The sequence below is a fragment of the Drosophila erecta genome, unplaced genomic scaffold (genome assembly GCF_003286155.1).
Source record: "Drosophila erecta strain 14021-0224.00,06,07 unplaced genomic scaffold, DereRS2 tig00000000-arrow-pilon, whole genome shotgun sequence".
Taxonomy (NCBI): Eukaryota; Metazoa; Arthropoda; class Insecta; order Diptera; family Drosophilidae; genus Drosophila; species Drosophila erecta.
This window is the reverse complement of record NW_020825194.1, coordinates 19,158,447-19,178,979: the sequence shown is the minus strand read 5'-3', so window position 1 is coordinate 19,178,979 and position 20,533 is coordinate 19,158,447. Positions and strand designations below refer to the sequence as shown.

The window sequence follows — 20,533 nt, the reverse complement described above, 5'->3', positions numbered from 1 at the left end:
TAATCACTTGGTCACAGAGGCGGTCCGATCCGGTGGGCCCCCACCCCCGCCTGCCCACTGACCACCTTGCTAGCCTTCTGGCGCGTCCTTCAAGGGCTTCTTCCTATTTTCCATGCACATAGCCATACGTACGAGGCTATCGAAATTGCGGGGCTATGGAAAAGTCATCAAGGAATATGGGCACCATCTGAAAAGCCTCCCATCTCCATACACAACAACAAAAGTAATTGGTCTATTTTCCAAGGCAACTTTATAGAATGAAATTTAATTTCCTTGAACAACTTGAATCATTTCTGCATTCAGCCTTATTATAAATTTACATTCCTAGCAAGTTTTTATCTTAAAAAAAACGTTCTTTGGGAAACGTATTTACATTTAAAATATTTTTCTGTTTTAGTATTGATCTTAAGAAAAAAAACGAATCACCAATTCTAGCCCTCTGTTATCAGGCATAATATTAATATCCGTCGAGAGAGTTTTTGGGTATGTTGAATTTTTAATTACAAGGACACATTATAAACAACTGAAAGAACTTTTTGTCAGTGCATCCTGTCTGCTGTTCCCACAGGAACAGTTGACATTGGAACGTCCTATCGACGCACATCGCCGGAAAACGTAAGCTGTCGTCCTTTGTCAGAAAATTATTTTTTTTCTTCTTTCAATTTTGGGTGGCACATTGTACTTGTACTCGCCATGCTTGTGTGTGTATCCAAATGGGGCGTTGTCGTTGTCGACGGCATTAGCCATCCAACTACGAGTATATATGTACATGTGTATGTATGTAGGAACCAGCAACACATGTCGCTGGCAGTCGCCCATCATCACAAAACTCTGGCGGGGCCACCCAGCTGCAGATTTGTTCTTTCAGTCGGCGTTTCCTCTCCTAGCCACGCCCCCACTCCAAATCCACTTCATCCACTTCCCACATCTTTCCACTCGATCCATGGCGGGCCGAAGCAGTTATCCACTTGCAACAATTGCAACTGCAACAGCAACCGCCACTCGAATGCACAGAGAAAACCATTATGTATTTATAAAAACAAAGTCTTATAAAAATCCGCACGATATTAACATAACTCTAGTTCTCTAAGACAATTTCACAAGTATTATGACATCATTTATATGATCATTCATATGATTTTATATGATCATTTATATGATTACATTTACAAATAGGGTAGACCGGTAATGTCTGTTTTTTGTCAGTGCACGACGCAAATGCAACTACACTTCACATGCCACCACTCGGCACATTCGTCTCATTTATGGCGTGCAAATTAGCATAGGGCCAAAAGGGCTTCGTGTGTGTCCTTTTAGGCCACGATGGCCACGGTGGCCATGCCACACAGAGAACTAGAAACACTAGACCCGTGTCCAGATCGCATCAGTTTCAGCTTCTGTCCGGCTCGCATCATGTGTGTGCGGCTGGTAAGTGAGTGCTTGCCTGCTCATTAGTTAGATGGTCTGGGTGGTTCCTCTGGCATTGCCAGAATGTGTGAAAATTGGACAGTAATGCGGCCCTCCTTGTTGTTGTCGTCGTTGCTGGTTGGTACAGAGGACCGGCCTTTGAAGCAGCGACGCTGGAGGTGTTGAAAGTAGCAACCAAGAGTTGTGGACGGGGTGTGGCATCTTGTGATATTGGTTGGATAATTGAGATATACAAATTTCCGCCTTGCAAATGGCTGGTTGCTCCACAAGCAATCCAAATTCTGCGTAAATCAACTAGAATTCAATGGAATGTGAAGCAGGAATTGCATTTTTATTCTTCTGTTTAAATACTAAAAGAAACTCTAAGATTTCACCTAAAATGTGTTGCCAAGCGAGAATTTACCAGTAAAGGTTTCTGAAGGTTCATGGACCATTCATTAAATCAACAAAAATTTCAAGGCAAACTCGCAAACAAAATACACTGAACGGTTTCTTTATAATTCGCTATTTAGCGTATATGTAGTTGTTCGATCATCACGATCAATTTCAAAGTTATCACCGCCCACTCTGCTAATTATGCCACAGTGGCTAAATAAGGGGGGATATGCCTGAATGTCTATTTGATGGCGATTTGCTCAGCTCATCTCATCTTTGAAATCAAAGGCCGGCGGAGACGGACGTTCGTTCAGCGACCTTTGGGCATTTGTTATTTTCGATTCGGCAACTGGAGGCGTTCGGTTCAACTTCCTTTCGATTTTTGCGGAAACATTAAACAATCTCAACTGGTTCACCTTTCCACTTAGTCATTGAATCTTCAATGAGTCTCAATTTCATTGGGACTTTCACATTGCCCAGCTGACCCCTGTTGCTCTTTTTTCCGTCCAACAGTCCACTGCTCTCTCCTCTGGCATCCATCGATTTTCAATGGATTTTGGTGTTGTTTTAGAAATAGAAATTTCGCCTAATGCTTTCCAATGTGTTTGAGTGTGTTTGCTTGCCTCTGTGTGCAGTATATGGCTATATGGCGATATTGCAAAATGCTCATGCACATGATTTACTTGACACTAATTTCCATAAATAAAACAAAAGTTTAATAACATCGCCCCTGCCGCTTCAATGGGTCGCTGACAATAACCCAATTTTCAATCAAGGCAGGCACAGTGGTTACAATACTTACAGATTTACTGAAATACTTTTAGGATTAATACGTAAATCACGGACAATTCGCAGTCTCGTAGTGTGGCCATGTAATCATTAATGGTGTAAAAAGTAACGTTTGACCATGCTGTTGAAAATGAGTCTAAATTTAGGAATTCAATAAGTCAAGAAAACAAAAACTGTTAAAAAAAAACTAAAGCTTTTTATGAAGCCATAAACAAATCATAAAAATTATCTAACAGATTGTTTTGATGATTATGGGCGATTACTCATTTATGGCCGCAGTTAGAGCACCGTGCAACATTGTAATCACCTCAGATGACAAAATTGAAATCGAAGCAATCAAATCTGGAGGCTGCTCTCTCGGCCGATTGCGTGGGTCGTTTTGGTGCGTTGTCGAAAGTGTTAATTGATTCGATTGCCCTCGAAGTGAAGTGAGGTGGTTTTAGGGAAGCCCAGACAGAAATCGTTTGGCTCCAGAGATTGAAGCCAGTGATTAACGTGTTACGAGATGGCTAAGTCGAGCTGCAGCCGTTAGATACGTGAAATGGAGTTGTAAAGCTGGCGCGAAGAGATATTGAGATACGGCATCCGAAAAAAAGCTGCCGTGGGATATAACTTCCGCACTCGTGCCGCGGGTGAAACTTTTCAGAGAGCGAGAGAAAGCGACTGCAGGGAAAGAGATGGGACGAGAGCGACTTTTCGTAATCACTTTGCAGCAATTGGCGTTTTGGTTCGGTTTCGGTTTTGTCGGTTTGAACACAACGAGAAATTTACATTTCACATTTTCACAATCTTTTTTTACTTTTTACTTTTTATTTTTTTCTTTTTTTATTTTTTCCTTTCCCCCTGCGTTGCTCATGTAACAAATGAGTGATTGGAGCAGCTTTCCGCATTTCACACACTCATAGACGAGCATAGAAATCTGCGCTTTGTCGTCATCATTGATCGTCGTCGTCTTGGCCTGGCTTTTTTCGGATTTGCTGGCCTTTTTTCTCCGCCTTTGTTGCTTTCTTTGCGACGACGTCGGCTCTGGGAGTTAATTGTTTGGGTAAAATCTGTTAAGGGGCCAATTTGGTAAGTGAGATTAATAGGAAGATGCTTTGGAGTTTTCACATTTTCTAGAGAGCATCAGCAGATTACAGCAGATTCATTGCATTGGAACTGGTATGCACTGCAATGAATATACAAATTTAAGGGTAACCCTGCAGTTACTCATAATTTTACTTAGTAAAGTTATAATATTTCTATTTAATCGTACATTCCAGAAATATGTATAAAGTACACAGGAATAATCTTTTGTTACAGAAATAATGTTGTTTCACTGATTTCATTATATCACAACTTTATAAGCAGCAAAAGGGAAATTCCCAAAGTGATTAAGAAATATTAGACCCAACTTTAACCGTTAAATCTTTTAAATCAATTGCACCATCTATTCCCAATTTCTTTTGGCTCAATCCCCACTAATTGAGGCCGTTTTATGTTAACGTAAATGCGTCCAAAATTGGTCGAAATCTGTGCGATTTGATCGCGTTCGGTTGATTGCTTCGATGTTTTGTAACTGAGATCAGCTTTTTCCGGCCCATTCCCTGTCACGAGCCTATCGAAATCTAGTCCAGTGATAAATCATAAAATGATTTACCATTCGGGTACGCTCTGTTTCGATTTGTATTTGCGTTTGTTTCTCTTTTTTTCGTAACCCAAAGCCAAACCCATTTCGGCCCGGCTTTTATTGGCGTCGAATGGGAAGTGGTAGGAAAAGTGTTGCCAGGCGGTGAGTGAGATTCACTTGGCCTTGGGTCGAATTTTTATTGCCTTTGTGGTTTCGATTATACAATAATTCCGAGATGCAGAGTAGAAATAGTTCAGGTAGTTTCAACCAAATACTGATTGAATTTCCTGTGGTCCAAACACGATTCTCCGATAAACAAAGCAAGGTTCAATTTGCAAATGTCACAACGTTGTAAAATGTGCAAAAAGTCTAAAGTATAAAGACGATTCGTCCAGGTTCGGGATCGTCGCACAATGTATTCATCAATCGGCAAAGGAAAAAAAATATGAAAAATAAACAAAGTCGAAGGTAATCCAAACTGGAGACAAAGCGATTTTTCACAGCGAGGCAAAGAACACCCAGGATGGGATTTTGTCAGATCTTATCTCGGACCTCAAACGAAAATGTCAAAACATCCCATCCCATCCCATCCCCTACCATCCGATTACCTCCTTTGGGTAATTGTGTGGAAGGTAAATTATGAAACTGTCGTTTGGGCCATCTTCTTGGCCTGGCTGAAAATGGCATCGTCTGACTGACGGATCCAGACGATATAATGCTGCATATATCCCGCTGCTAACCGCAAGAATGGCGAAACGGCCAGAAGCCGTACAAGTGGCGAGGATGATGAGCCGCAGGAGGAGGAGGATAGGAGGAGGAGGCATGGATCTGGATATGTGCATCCCACGGCGTTTGTTTACGCTCATTAAACGTGAAAAGGTGCCACCCGAATAGGCAAACGGCCTGCGGACCTCCGGCCGCGAAGCCTTAGCACCTGTAGACCAGTCGGCAGAAGAAGAGTCTTTGGTCTGCGTGTGTGGTCTTCTCTTAGGAGACGGAAAAGGGAGACCAACACCACCACCACCACCACCCTTTTCTCCTCCATTCTTGGCCGCAAACAATTCTCTAACAATTACGCCTCAATGGCATATAATTCAATCTTCCGCTGGCTTTGCTCTTTTGTGTGATGGATGTGTGATGGATAGCTCCCAAAGAGGAGAGCAGAATGCAAAGAACACACGCACACATTGTACATTGTATTAATACCTTTTAGCCAGGTGTGGATTGTGTATCTGTATCTGGCCATCTGAATCCGTATCTGTGTATCTGCGGCTAGGCTAATTTGAAGTGCGTGCATCATGGACTTCGTGTGTGGCCTCAGGACTTAGGGATCAGGGAAGAGCAGGGAAGCGGGAACCACAGTGAATACCCATTCAGTGGGAAATCAATTAAGTGAGCAGGGGAATCTAAAAGGATTTCCTTTGTGTGGCTGAGAAATGGTTCATTGTTCATTTTTGTAAGGTCTCCTACAACTATAAATAAATATATGAACTTAAAATGTTTGGACTGTTAGAATCATCACCCAAGTAATGTGAATAATTATTACAATAATGTAATCTAACCACATATCTAATCGAATTGATACAGAAACTTTTAGCCTCTTTGTGTGCATTAATAAGTTTAAATGTATTTCAACCACAAGTCTATCCATCATCCACTGTACCCATCGAGCACTGAATTCAAACACCGACTTCTGAGAGCCTTAATAAACAGAATGAAAAAAAAGTTACCAAGAATTCCCGACTGGCTCTCAAAAAAATTTCGTGTTTTTTATTTCTTTCTCTTTTTATTTTTGTTTAATAATTTAAATAAAAAATGCCACCAAAGTGGTTTCGGGCTATAGCTGGGCAAACACGGCTTATGGTGAAGTGCGAGTATGTGTGTACGTTAAGCGCAGACGCAGAGCCTAAACACACTCATATAGCAGATACAAGATACAGGGGAGGCAAACAAAGTAAACATGTGAGGCGGCCTCAGTCTCAGAGTCAGTCTCTGTCTCAGTTTTTGACTCTGTGGAACGAGAACGGCGACGACTGACGATTCTTGCCACACACGATCATCAAGCGGCGTTGGTGGGCTCTCAAACCCTCAAACCCTCGAAACCCGGGACCTGGAACCACAGACGTCTCGCTCGGACGGTTCCGAACAGATCCCAGATCCCAGAAAAGCCAGAACTCCGATGGCAGAACCCCCTGACCAGATTCAGTGTTGCTGGGCCCAAGATTACAGGAAGCGAACACGACAAGCATTCAAATTAGCTAATTAGCGGGGATGATTAATATGGGTTTTTGGTCTGCGGAGATATGATACATTTTTTCTGGATAAATAGATAGCTAGGACTCAAAGTGTTTCCTTTATTAATTTTTATATCCATATGTTTATACCATATTTAGCTAAGAACCTGACCAACGCGAGCAGAAACCCGCTGAAGCCAAATAGCCAGGCCAGTTGAGATGGCCAACTTAAGTTGCGGCAAGCCTTAAAACTAAGGGCAAAACAAATGCAACAAGTAGAGTCGTTTTGTTTGTCGCCATGCCCCTCCCTTTTGCCTTTTTATGGATTTTATGGCGGTTGCTACTTCGCTTTAATTGTTTTCCCTGAGCCCTCGGTTCATTATTCCCGTAATCCAAACAGATCAAGTCCAAGGCCTCCTTCGGTTTCCCTTTTCCATTTTATTGTTGCTGCCATTTAAAATCCCCTGCCAGCCTAAAGAAGCTGACCTTTGACCCTCGACTGCGGTTCGGATGTTTTGCCAGGGCGTCGATTAAGGCGGCGGGTAATTAATTTTCCTTTTTTTTTATTATCATTCTTATTATGGGGCATTTAGCTTGTAATTAGTTTGTAGAATTAGCCACAGGTTGTTGGGTTGTTTGTTTGCTGGCTTCTTGGGTGGTTTTGTGGCCTGGAGGAGCTTGGTAAGTGGATTCGAGATGGTATCAATTTGGTTGGCGACTTCTTGGTAATAAGGCTTGTACTTTGTTTGCATTCGCTGGAAAGGAGACCCGCAGAAGTTTGTTTATGGGCACTTGGCTAGACAAGAAGTATGATTCAAAGGCTTAACACTCGAAGTGAAAACAATGCTCACCCCAAAGAAAATCCCATTTATTTAGGGTATGACAACGCCTTATCAGCTCAAGGCTGTCTTCAAAATAATCGGAACTTTGAGTTAATAAACCGAACTGATTAGAAATTTCATTGAAGTAATCAAAAGTCGATTTTGGCAAACTGATAAGCAGTTGAACAGTGACAAATGATATTCTCAAGGAAAAAAATGCCGCGGTACATTGACCCATACAAATGTATTAAGATTATGAACAAGTGGAAAAAATGATACATTAACAATGTTTTTCTGATCACGTACGATAGTCATAATCCGATGTCCTATAACTCCAACTTTCAAATCAGCTGCTGATCAAATAAGTCCAGACACACTGACAAAAAATCAAAAAGCAAACTGTGAAAAAGAAACGCCAAAAAGCATTCGCCATCGTCAAGGCCCAGTTAAGAGAGTTAACGTTAACAGTACAATGGACGGTGGTGAGGAAAAAGAAAAAAATAAAATACAATTTTGGGCGTCTGCGTCTGGCGCCCTAAATGAAGACAAATTGTAAATAAACGTAAATTTTCGAAACGAAAGAGTGAAAACTGTGTGCGGACAAACATTTAGCAGCGGGTTACATAAAAAAAGGTAAGAAAAGGTTTGAAGAGTCCGCCAGATAGATGGCCATTAAAATAAAGTCTGGCCGAAGAAGAGCAAAAATAAAATAATACAAGAAATGAGGGTTACGCACAATATGCGAAGTTTGGCTACTGTTGTTGTTGCATGTGTAATTAAGCGAATTTAGGACAGTCTCCTCCGAAAAGAAAAAGAAGAGAGATGCAAGTTGAAATTTTTGAAAAAGAAAGCCGCGGGAAAAAGACTTAGTTTGGACAGTCTTCGGCAGTCTTCGGTCTTCGTCTGCTAGTCTTCGGATTTCAGAGTCTTCGGCTTCGATCAAACTAAGCCAAGTTTTTTTTTTGTTTTTTTAACGTTTTTTGTGGCCGATTCGTGTTTGCCGCTTATTACGTTTGTTGCTGCTTTTTTGCTTTCTGCCTTTGCTGCTGCTGTCGTGCCCCCTTTTTTGGGGCCATATGGCGACGCCGACTGCGACGCCGGCGACGAGGCTTGCACAAAAAACGCGTCGCGCTTGTTATGTAATAGGTAACGAACGGCGTCGCCACGTTTTGTCATTTCGCCGTTTATTTTTTGGATACCCAACACAGTGGGTAGTGTTATTTACCGTCCAGCTTGCCCATAAATATATGGAAAATGAATTAATTTATGCACAGGAAATCGTTTCTATTTTGAAATCAATACGAAGAGTGCGCTAATAAGAAATATTCAAAATATTTATGTAGATTTTGAATGGACAAAAAACATAAAACATTTAAATACATAAATAAATATAAGTCAAAACATTGATAACAATCAGACTAAAATAGAGGCTTTACAAAAAAGAAACATTTGTTAAAAATGTTTATTATATTTAAAAAAACAATTTTTAAATAAAAATATGATACGGTCTCGAATATGTGTTATGTTCTAGACATTTAAGAATTTTAATTATTCAAAAATATGTATGAAGACAGCAGTTGACCTATTTTACTCTTGTATAATATTTGAGTAAGGGTATTTCCCACTTCGGTCTATCGAAACACTTCCCTTTACTTCTGGTTTATCATTCGTTGCCGTTGTTTATCGTATATTTTGGTTTCAATTTTTCGAAGTTGCCAAAAAAATTGAGCAGGCCAAAAAAGCGAATGCAACTGCAGCTGCGGCGGCTAAGTTGCAACTGCAACTTCCAGCGGCAGCTTCAACTAACTGTGGGCGACTCTCGCGCATTGAAAGATAAAATTGTCCAATTTTTGCTGGTGTTTTCATTTTTATTTTTGGCTTCTTTTTTTTTGGCTGTGCTTATTTTATAATTTGCTGCGCTTTTTACAGCTCAAGCCACGAAAAAGAGGTGAAACTAATTTTTGTTTTTGGTGTGGAAATCCGTCGCAGCGTTTATGTAATGCGGTTTTCTTTTCTTTTTGTATTATCCAGAGGGCGCTGCTGTGAAATGTCACTCCTAGAATGGCGAAAAGAGAAGAGCGCAGCATGTGTGTGCAACCGAGATGGGGATATGGAAAGGGGAGTATCTTTTCGGGCTTCACAATTAAATCGATTGCACAACAATCACAGAAACTAAGAGACAATTGAAATTAGAAAGGCTGCAGAGCCGGGCGAATTTAATGTCTGCGGTATTTGAGAGAAGAAATAAAACAAAAAGTCCTACAACAAAGGTTGAGCATCGTTGGCTGTGGCTGTGGCTGTGAAAGGTGAAAGGTGTAGATAATCGGGCAGCAGAGAAAAGAGAGTTTTTCGAAGTCGTCGTGTGTGTGATAGCGGGTGAGATTTGGGTACATTTTGGGTATACAACACTCGGATCGCGGGTGGCTTCGATATGTTTCGTTTCCCTCTGTGTCTTTTCGGTTTTAAATATATAAAATTTACGGTCTTTCGCTTCGAATTTCTGTTTTTGGTTGTTTGGTTTTTTGGTTTTTTAGTATTTGGTTTGGGTGTTATGAATTCGAGTGAAATCGCAGTACGAAGATGCGGGGGAAAAGTGCATGAATTTGTTTTTAGGCCACCGATAGTTCCGGCATTTCGGCGCCCTGCCCCCGAGGGAAGTGGGGTCAAAACTTTCGGGGCGTCGAGAAATTGATTGGCAAAGCGAATGGAAATTCAATTTGTAATGCGACAGTGAGAGCGGGACAGCGGGTGGCGTTAATGGCTAACGCTTTGGCTGGGGCTAAGCTGCAGATGAATTTCTGTTGGCCAATTGTTACACATACTCGAAAGCAGTGAAAACTGTTAAGAGGGTGTGAATGGAGCGGCATTTGCATAAATTGCATAATAAAAGCTAGCCGCTAAAAGCGTTTTTACACCCTGCTCGCGGAAGTGTTATACAAAATATAACAGTTGGACAAGGAAGTTCTATTGTTGGCAGAAGAATGAAAACTATGTAGGTATGTGGAAATTATTCTTTGCGATCTGATTATTTACAATCGCCTTAAAGCTTCATACTAAAATCTGTTATACATGTAAATTAGTCATTATATAAAAATAAATGTAATTGATCATCTCGTCACAACAAAAACGCGAAAAAGAAAGGAATACAGCTGTGCGTTATACAACTGTTATACGTTTGACGACCTATCAACTTGCATCGATCGGCAATAATCCAACGACACACATATCAAATTCCATTCGAAAGGTGATAACTCTATTAAAGTGATTTTTGCGCTCACAAATATGAATCTCAATATAACACTTACTATTACAACAAATCGAATAGTGAACAATAGTTCAGAGACACGAATGTTCGTGTCGAAATGTTATGGACCCTTTTCCGTCCGACCCCCTCCCACACTTGGCACCCACTTTTGCCTAGCCCACGCCCCCAAATAACCCAAACTACCCCCCCTGTCCCAGCGAAGTAAAAGATAGTGTATAATAACCGAACTGCCCGCATTGTTAACAAGAGCCTGGGGAACTTTTTCTTGTTAGTTTTTGTCTGGGCAACACATAAATTTCCCTGGCTGAACTTTCAAAACCCAAATGAAACCGTTCAAATGAACAGCGACGATTTGCATTCAACTTTTCTTCGGACTGCCCATTGTTTTTTGCATAATTTCCCTGGGAGGAAAAGCCAACTCTGCCCAAAAGGAAAAACAAGATCAGTCCACCTTCCATGGCCGCCGATCTCCGATATTTTTTTCAGAAAGAAAGTCATTAAGTGAATGGGAAGACTCTGAAGTAGCGAAGAAGCGGCTCTCGTAGAGCAGCAGTCACAAATTAGCGTTCAAATTAAGCGATTATCATTATTATTAGCCGGAGATACATTTCTGGAAATGTATAAATTGAGATCAATTTGTTGTGTGTGCTTTCTGTTAGCGGCTTATTCAAATGAAAGTTGAAGGGGTGGTGAGGTGGTGGGGAGTTGGAGTTGTGAGTGAGTAGTAAATCGGCGCCCACATCGATCTCTATATGATACTTTCTAAATGTGCGGCCGGGTTGCACAATTTTTCTTCTCCTTTTCAGACTCTCGATTTTTCGGCGGGGTAATTGCAACTGCAACTAATGTGAAATTCAATTTGCTGCCCCAGAAACAACAACAGATGCACTGGGAAAATCGAACGCGATATACTACTATTACTTATTACTATTACTCAAATAATATATGTAAATGCAGTGTTGCTCATGTGACTGTTTGCAAACAGTGGTGCCATTATAATATTTACTTAAAAGGTGCTTATGGTATTACTGAAACTCTATATGAGACATATTCCATTACGAAAACCATGGCAATTCGTGACCAATTTTGGTGATATTTCTGTCGGTGTTCGGAAATAAAACTTTCCAAGTTGCAAAATTTTCAAAGCGGACGACAAACGAAATTTGTTTAACTTTCCACAGTCGCAGTCGCAGCAGCAGCAGCAGCAGCAGCAGCAGCAGCGGCAGCGGCAAAGGCAAAGTTCGGTTATGTCATAACACAGAGGTGAGGTAAGTCGGCGAAGGGGGGCGGGTGGCGGAGGGGCGGGAGAGGTGCGATTTCCCTCAAGTGAAACTGTAAGCTGTGGTTATATATACATATATTTCTTTTCCATCAGTTTGTATTTTTTGGAAAGCCGCAAAAAGGCAAAGTAAAACTGAAGTTGAAGAAAAAGAGCGCCGGACTATCCGTAGGCCTCTCTTTTAATGCGTGGGGACAACCACCAACGACAACAAACATATTGGGGCCTAAAAGACAGCAACAACAACATTAATAGTAGTAGCAAAAACAACAATGAAACGAAAACGAAAGTGTGCGCATCCGCAATTAAAATTGTAAGCGCGAGAGTTTACAAAAGTGGTAGAAGAAACAAGCGCGGCGGGGAAACGACATAAAAATGGTTGGGTTTTCAGAAAAATGCCACCAAAATGCGGTCGCTCGTCTGTCAAATTAGAGGCACAAGTTTTCGAGTGAAAATTTTGACCCAATTTCGGTGGGTTTTCGGCCGAAAGGCGATTACCTAATGCCGCCAGGAGAAGCAACTCAGTCAGTCGCGCCCTTGCGTTTTTTATGTATCTTTACCTAAAGTATATCTCAAGGCTAAAGGCTTTTTTATCACAGTCAATATCTGTGAGATTCGCTACAGTATACATTGAATATTGATGGAAAAATGTAAATGTGTCGGCCAAAAAACTGAGACTTTGAAAACATAAATGATGGAATCAAAAATGCGTATTTTTATGATCTTTATTCTAATGTATCAAAACAAGGCAAAGTGAATTATCAAATTGATCTGCGTAGCAAATTTGCTAGCCCAAATAAAAGCTGTTGTTATATGCTTGTGTTTTATCTTAATTTTAAGAACTTCGTCTTTGGTCAATTAGTTGAAAACCCTTTTCCCTTGCCGCAGATCGTTATAACTCCAGATATTTGGGGCACGCATGGATCGAGGCAACTGGTTTGCTTATCGCTCGTATTTTCGGACATTTTTTAGAGTCGTTATAAATGAATAATTGCGCTTGGGTCTCCAAAATGGGTCACCCGAGACGAGATCTGATCGGATCGGATCGATTCGAATCGTATCGATCGAGTTTCCCTTTTGTATCGCTATGCAGCGTAATCGATTTAAATAAATTATAATTACTCACGCGGAATGGAGAACGTGTGTTTTTTTCTTAAATGTATCCTTGACTCAAAAATGCCGACATGGCTGCTTAAGCTTACACTTTTAAGAAAAGCACTTTCGGGAAACCCAATTACATACCTGTAACGATAAGATAAGCAGAAATAATCAGATTAAAGTTGTTTCGGAATCACATACAAAATTAAGAGTGCTATAAATTATTATAATGCCTTTTGTCAACAACAAATTATACCCATTTTATTTCAGAACTTTATGTCAAACTGGAAAGAATCAAAACTCTCGGAACTCAAAGATTTATGATCTATGCATTATAGAATCTGTAACTTTAAGAACCCCATTAAAATTAGCTAAGACAGTAAATGTCTTAAGTACCCGAAATGATTCATAACCCAAATCGAATTCCCAGAATCTACGCTCAGAAACACCAAAAGACTTTAAAAGGAGAATCTCAGAAGATTTCAACAAAGTATAGTATCCATCAACAATCGAACCGAACCGAATCAAAATGAAACGAACGAAACGCTGTGGTGGATCAATATATCGTAAAAAAAAAAGAAACAAAAATATGAAATCACTTTGTGACGACGACATGCCAAAGTGAAATTAGCCCAAAGTTGAAATCCATTTAGAAATCTACATGAACTCAAATGCGTGTGTAAAAAGGTAAGGCAAAAGGTACAAAATTAACAGGGAAGAAAGACAGATACATTCGACTTGTGATATTAATCCCGCCATAAATCAATGGCAACCGTCCAGCCAGACATCGCACAACACCCGTCAAAGTTGACAGGGTCCCCTCGCTATGGAGGACCAGATACAGATATCGCAATATGGGGGCAAGTGGGTAAGGGGATAAGGGGGAACGGGGCTGTTTGTCATTTGGGCCTAGGCGTTGGCCCATAGCTGTCCATTTGTCGTCTATCTTCGTCTCGGGCCCGTGGCTTTTGTCATGTGCGACTTTTAGGGCATCATGCCCGGTTATGGCTTCCATCTGATCGGCCGATGAGACCGACCGACCCTCTAACACACACCAGTATTTTGCCCCCACCTTGCCTAGCCCAAAATGCCATCGAAAGTTGAGTTTACTTTGGCCATATTGGGGGTCTGGGGTCTCATCTCGGCCTAAGCCGCTTCGTGTCACTCGGCCTATGGCTTGTTAGGCCCCCATTTTGTTATGCCCTATTAAGAAAAAAGAAAACTACCGGCTAAGATGCGAAGGTAGGACTTGTTAACTGACTTTTCTGATTGCTATTAAATATGTGGAATATATCAGGAAACAATTTACCCCGATTAGCATTGAAAATATATATTAAATATATATTTAATTTTTACCATATCTTACGAGCTTCTTCAGCTTCCGCTTACATTTATACAACACGTTAGGGTATCTAAATCGCGTTAATTTCTTGGTTTATTTGTCAGCTGTAGCGGCTTGCTGCCAAAGCATCCAAACAATTCGAGCTGAAACAAATAGTCACGCATAATCTCGAAATGGAGGACGGACTGGGCCCAATGCGAAGGCGAAAAGCCCATGTGCCGCTGATGCTTCTGCTTGGCTAACTGACTTGGGAAAATGACGAACTGAGAAATTGGCTAACTGGCTAACTGGCCAACTGACAAACTGGCTAACTGCCTAACTGACGGCAGTTTCACGGCCAGAGACCGGACCCAGACCCCGTTCATAGGCATAGTTTGAAGTTTGGATCGCACAGTGAAAAGCAGCTGCGATGTTGAGTTATTCACACAAATTTCACGCCAATGGACAACAACAGCGCAGCACAGTACACTCGCTGTTGCCGGCGATCCGTTGAATGGCCTTTGGAAATGATTTCTGCTTGGCAACAATTGCAAAAGCCATGGCTAAAAACAATTTCAACCGCAGCAGCAAAACATTAGGGGCATCGGCGATTGTGGAGAGAAAACTGTTTGAAAAAAACTGTGACGGAAAACTTGGGAAAATTGTATTGACGGTCGAAATTGGACACAGATTTGGTAAATGTAGCTCTAATTGGCATTCAAATTGAATCAACCTGGAGAGCATGCGAAATGAACTCATTGAATAGTTTAGAAATTATAAAGTAGGACTTCAGAATAATTCCATGTATAGTTAGTGACATTAAAAAAAGTGTCAAGATCTGGTGTGAAAAAGTACACAACAAATATAAAAAGCTGCTTATTTTTGTAGTTTAATAATATTTATCCCGATCCTTATCATTTCAAATTTCAAATGACAAGAGAGGGGCGCAAACTGTTATTAAACTCGGGTTTCGGATCTGGCGCGACTTTCACGCGCGACTTTAAACGCTGGCAAAACGCATCGCTGCACAAATTTGCATTCGCTTCAAACACACTCAAACATTCGAACACATGCGAACAACATGAAGGCAGCCAAAATGGAAAGCAGCGGCGAAAACTGCAGCAACAACAATAACTGACAACTGTCATAAACATAACTCGGGCTTAATTCAGCACTGTTGTTGTTGTTGCCGTTGGCCAGCGTCTTGGTTTGGTGATATCGCCTGAGCATATCACCGCATAACGATTTCCCAACCCCCAATTACACTGTAAACATTTTGAGCACGTATCCCATCATGACTATGACATACATAAATAAACAATATACCATATGTTATATATGTAATAAGTGAACAAAGCATATTTACAAGCATCAAAAACTCTTCCAAGTATGCAAGGAATCCGGAATTAAAAAGTTCTGTAAGCTTGAAATAGTAAAGTTTTTCGCGGTGTACTGCACTGCACCACTCACTTGGCTTTTGTCTCCTTTCCCCCACCTTTGCCTATCGGCAACTTTGCATTTGTTGCTTTTGTTCGGCTGCATAGGAAAATAAGAGAAACAACAGCAAAAACACATAGCGCCTTCTCTATCTGCAACTTTGTCTTTAATGATTTCTCCTTTGAACAAATTTCTTGTTACCTTACTACACCTGGGCTCTCTTTCACCCGCTTTTTGCCTGCTTTCAATTTTTTATGTAATAGTTTATGAGCTGAAACAATACGCCGCTGGCTGCCTATCAGCCTGACGCTTTCTTCGTGCCCAAAAACTTCCCCAAAGAAGAAGAAAAAAAAGTATCTCATAGATACCAAGTATCCGCACATGTGTGCAATTGTGGTTGTTGTTGTCATTTCCCGAAGGGGATTTGCAAGGTAATGGCAAGAGCTTTTCCGACACTAAATTGAATGTGCGCAGGGTTCTCGCAAAATGGGGCGCACAATGGGGAAATACGTGTGGGCTGGAAAACCTAAACGACGTACATCTGATGTAACATTTATAAACATAAAAGTTATTTATAAACGTCTGTGATTTTCGTCTTTTTCGGATTGCTCATATTATACAACAAATATTTACTAAGCAATGCATATTAATATATTTAATTTAATAGTTAATTTTATTATTATACAAATTTAATTTTAATTTTCCCATTTAATTCACATATTTTTGAAAACAATTAAGACATGAAAACGTATAATAAATGAAACCCCTCTTTACCAAAAAACCATTCGATTTTGACCATGGCCAGAAACCAAAGCCGTTTCCTGCAGCATCTAAGTTTTGTTATTGTGTCAGCTTAACGTTCTTTGCTTTCGGACAATTTCAGAAAACTGGCAAAGTCCTTAGGGCTCAGAATCAATATTGATTTGGTTTTCTTCCCCAAGCAGCAGCAGCCAAAAATTGCCAGAATCGAAAGAAAAAGGATAGCACATAGCGCTTATGCGAAGATGTTACTCTTTTTCCTCCGCTTTTCGCCCGGGTATTTGTGTGTGTGAGTGTGAGTTGGGTGAAATTTTGTGGTGCATCCATTTGGCTTATGGGAAAGTTGCATTTGAATTGGCCAAAAGTGGCCGAGAAGCAGAGAATGTGATCGTAATTGATGAGCAAGAGAGCGGTAGGAAAACAGGTCGTTAAATGGTATGGTAGGCAGAACAAGGAACACGCAAAGTTGGGGCATTTTCCCATCACCACAGTTTCCTGTTTGAGCGTTTTTTCTAAGATTGAACATCTATGGCATATATAATTGAGTGTACTAGCTTAAGACTTTTATCAATATATACTTAAATATTTTCAATTATGCCCACATATTTGCGTAAATATTATGCCGAACTCCCCGCCATTACAATTCAATTATAGATCTAGACCAGCAAACCCACAAAATTAATCAAACATTAAGCAACTCAATCAATTTTCCCCAGCCCATCGGCCAAGTCGCTTGAATTAGGTGGCGTATCGCCTTTGGCCAAATTGAATACCTGGCCCTAATCTCTGGTTTAGCTGTACAAAATCGCTTGCAACACTCAACACACATACAGATTGGTTCGTGCTTTTAAGTAGTTTGAGTAGGCAGCTAAAAGCCGAACTTTCATATCAGTGGGCGGCTGTGGGCGTGGTCAGTGGGCTTAGTTCAGCCAGTTGAACTACTGTAAAAACGATGGCGCCAAGTCAAAGTCGTAAACTTGAACATGACTGCTAAAAGGTTTTACTCTCCCTTTGTGAAGGTATTTAAACTTAATGGTGAATTTAAAAAAATTTTTCCAAATGGTGGAAAACACATATTATAAGGTTGCTCTTGTTTTAAAATGTGTTGTTAACGTTAATAATATAAAAGTAACTATAAATGTGACAATCTAAGTTATTTCCAAGTTATTTGTTAGACCTATAATTTTGGTATCTCCTGCAATAGCTACCACCTTTATAAATACCATATATATATTATAGAGTTCATATAATAAAATAAGAGTATCTCAACTTTGGCATCTCAACAACCAAGTATTTAGTACCTGCGGCATGTGTTAACATAGGTTTTTCATTTAGCCCTTTTTATTTTCTTGCAGACTTTTTTAAGTAGGTTTGCCGGTGCGTTTGGAGATTTTTTGGGTTTCGGTTGTCTCACGTAGCGCGAAATGTGTGCATTTTAATGATCCAAATTATGGTTACTTTATTGCGTTATTAATAACATTTTGATTGCATCACGTACGCACGCACATTGGAGCTCAGCAGAGTTTACCCTCTAGGTAGACCTTTGCAGAGAAACCCAAATAATAAATGTACAGAGAGAAAAATGTAGTCCGTAGATTCGGCAAAACAACTGTCCGTTATAAAGAAATTAATTAATTAACTAAAGAAATAACTAGGACTTGATTGATGTTGATCAATTTTACATATGCTGTGTTTGAAGTATTACGCCACTACATTCCCCTCTCATCTGATTTTGAATAGATCACTATTGAAACTGTAACTATTTATATGAAAGATTTTTTTTTAAATTAGGAGCTAGACGATATGGAGCTATGGAGAAGATATATTAGGATCTAAACAAAACAGTTATATAGAACCGCTCCGGATTTTTTGATTTTCTTCTGTGCAAGGCAGAGTCCACGACCAAGATCCAGACCAAATCCAATCCGATCCCGGTCTCTTGGGCTGTCAACGCGCTTTTTGGCGCTCCGCTCACGTTTCGGTTTGCCGGCCACGTAAATGGAAATGGCATGGAAATGGGTGCAAGGTGTGTGTGCTGGAGTGTCCGCCGTGGGGGAAAGCGGGGGTACTTGGGGTGTTGTGCTGCCGGAGACTCCTCCTTGGATTTTGGCTGTCTTGCAGTCGAAGGGCATCCCAAAAGTACAAAAAAGAAAAAGAAAAGCAACCAAGAGCCGCGAAATAAGTTTCGTTTGCAGCTGTAGAAATCGTGTGCGCCGAGCTGCAGCCTTGGTTTCTTTGCTGCTTCTCTTCCCGGTGTCTTATCAATGTTTCATTTTTAGCTTTCGAGTGCCGTTTTTAGTTAATTTTCCGTTTCTGTTATTGAATTTTTACAACTGCCCGAAGTGGGTCAAAGATACAGATACAAAACTGAATTGGAATCGGAATCGGAATCGCAGACGGAGAGGCTTCACAAAACCACCATAGTCACATAATAAAGAGAGCGGCGGCGGCCACGGCGTCGGTAATTTAACGTTCATTAATGTCTGGCATAATTTCGGTACTTCTTCTTTTGCGTGCTGCAAGCCCGGCTGATGAGGAATGTTTAAGCCAAAAAGGTGCCCTCGAGAGCATAAGCCATGTCGACGGCAGCTGCCAAAAGTGGATCGAGTATCGGAATGACTGGGGATAGCCATGCGTTCATATATAGGCGAAAGGGTTGAGGGATTTTAATTATACTTCTTAGCCAGAAACTGCAAATTGGGGGCCTTGCCAAAACTATTACGATTTTATTGGTTTCCGACAAAGGTCCTTGGTCGACTCATCAATAATTATCAGTAATCACCAGATCAAAAAAATCACACTCCATTTGGAAATGAATCAGGTTTAAGCCCATTACTTGGGGTTTTCATTTTGAACACTGCCTTACGTTCATTGAATCTTATCTTGATATTTTGGATTAATTTTTACACTTTTTTTAACTTTTGGCTTATTATAATCAAGTCAATCAAATCAGGGTCATAAACTAAACCATGCTAAACGGTTTCAATTTAAATATGTAAATTAATTAATAGAAACCAATTAAAATTCAACGGAGATTTTGTGCCGCGTCTGTGATTATTATTCTAATCTCAGGAAGGGTTTTTCCAATTTGCATTTACATTGGCAGCCAAGAAAAAGCCGGAACCGGCATTTCTGACGTTATTGGCAAACAACCCAAACAACCGGCTTAAAACAAAAGAGCACAAAAAGTAACCAGGGAATATCAGACTAGAACTTAACCAACGGATGATGGGAACGGGTTGGGTTGGGAGAACAAGTTGGGCAAGACAAGTACGGGCTATAACTTTGACTACTACAAGTTGCCCATCTGCGAAGGGAGCAGAAGTGGGAGGGGCAACACAATATAGGTATAGGTATGTAAATATTTATGTACATACATAGTACATACAGATGGTTAGTATCCCGGGGTTGAGGAATCCGAGGAAGTCACATTGCTCGGCACGGGGCACAAAACCCTAACAAAAACGTGCAAAAAGATATGGTCGGCATAAAGAGTGAGTCGCTGGCAACCTTGGAAGTTATTTTCAAGGTGTGCACACGCTTCAAACGGAAGAGGTGGAGGTAACTCGGCGCTGGCAACAAAACCAAACTAGAAGTAGTTCCAATACAGAGAAATACACATAGATGTATTTTTATATATATGTATATATGAAATAAAACATCGAGATGGGGCAGATTCAGCCCCTACATCCCATAATTTATGGCCAGACACGAGCTGAATTTCGTGCAGAAATAAGGGAGATACCTTTGTAGATACCTGCGAAAATTCTCCCAAGATACTCAACTTTTGCACTACATCACAAAGAGCTGCCAGTCATTCGTGCATTCGATTATTATTTGTTGTTCATAAATACTGGCAGCTATCTCTTGGTTTGCAGGTACTAATATTCATTCATCCTGAACAAAATAGATTTCAGATTTATGACTCGCTTTGCAAAGTCAATTTGTTCTGCCATATAATTTTATATTCTCATATTTGTTACCGAGAAAACCGTGATAAAGCGTTATTAGTAACTGCTCTGATTATTAAAATATACTTAAAAGCTGAAAGCTGCTAAGTTTTAAGTGAGATACACATATTTTAAGCCTAATTTGTATGCTTCCATGTATTCCTAAAA

At 40.4% G+C, this 20,533-nt stretch overlaps 1 protein-coding gene across 3 annotated transcripts in view; it reads right to left on the bottom strand.

Annotated features, from left to right (window-relative positions):
• The window catches only part of LOC6552623 (protein roadkill), a 59,683-nt gene that overhangs the window by 14,240 nt on the left and 24,910 nt on the right, over positions 1-20,533 (bottom strand). The gene's annotated exons all lie outside the window — the stretch shown is intronic.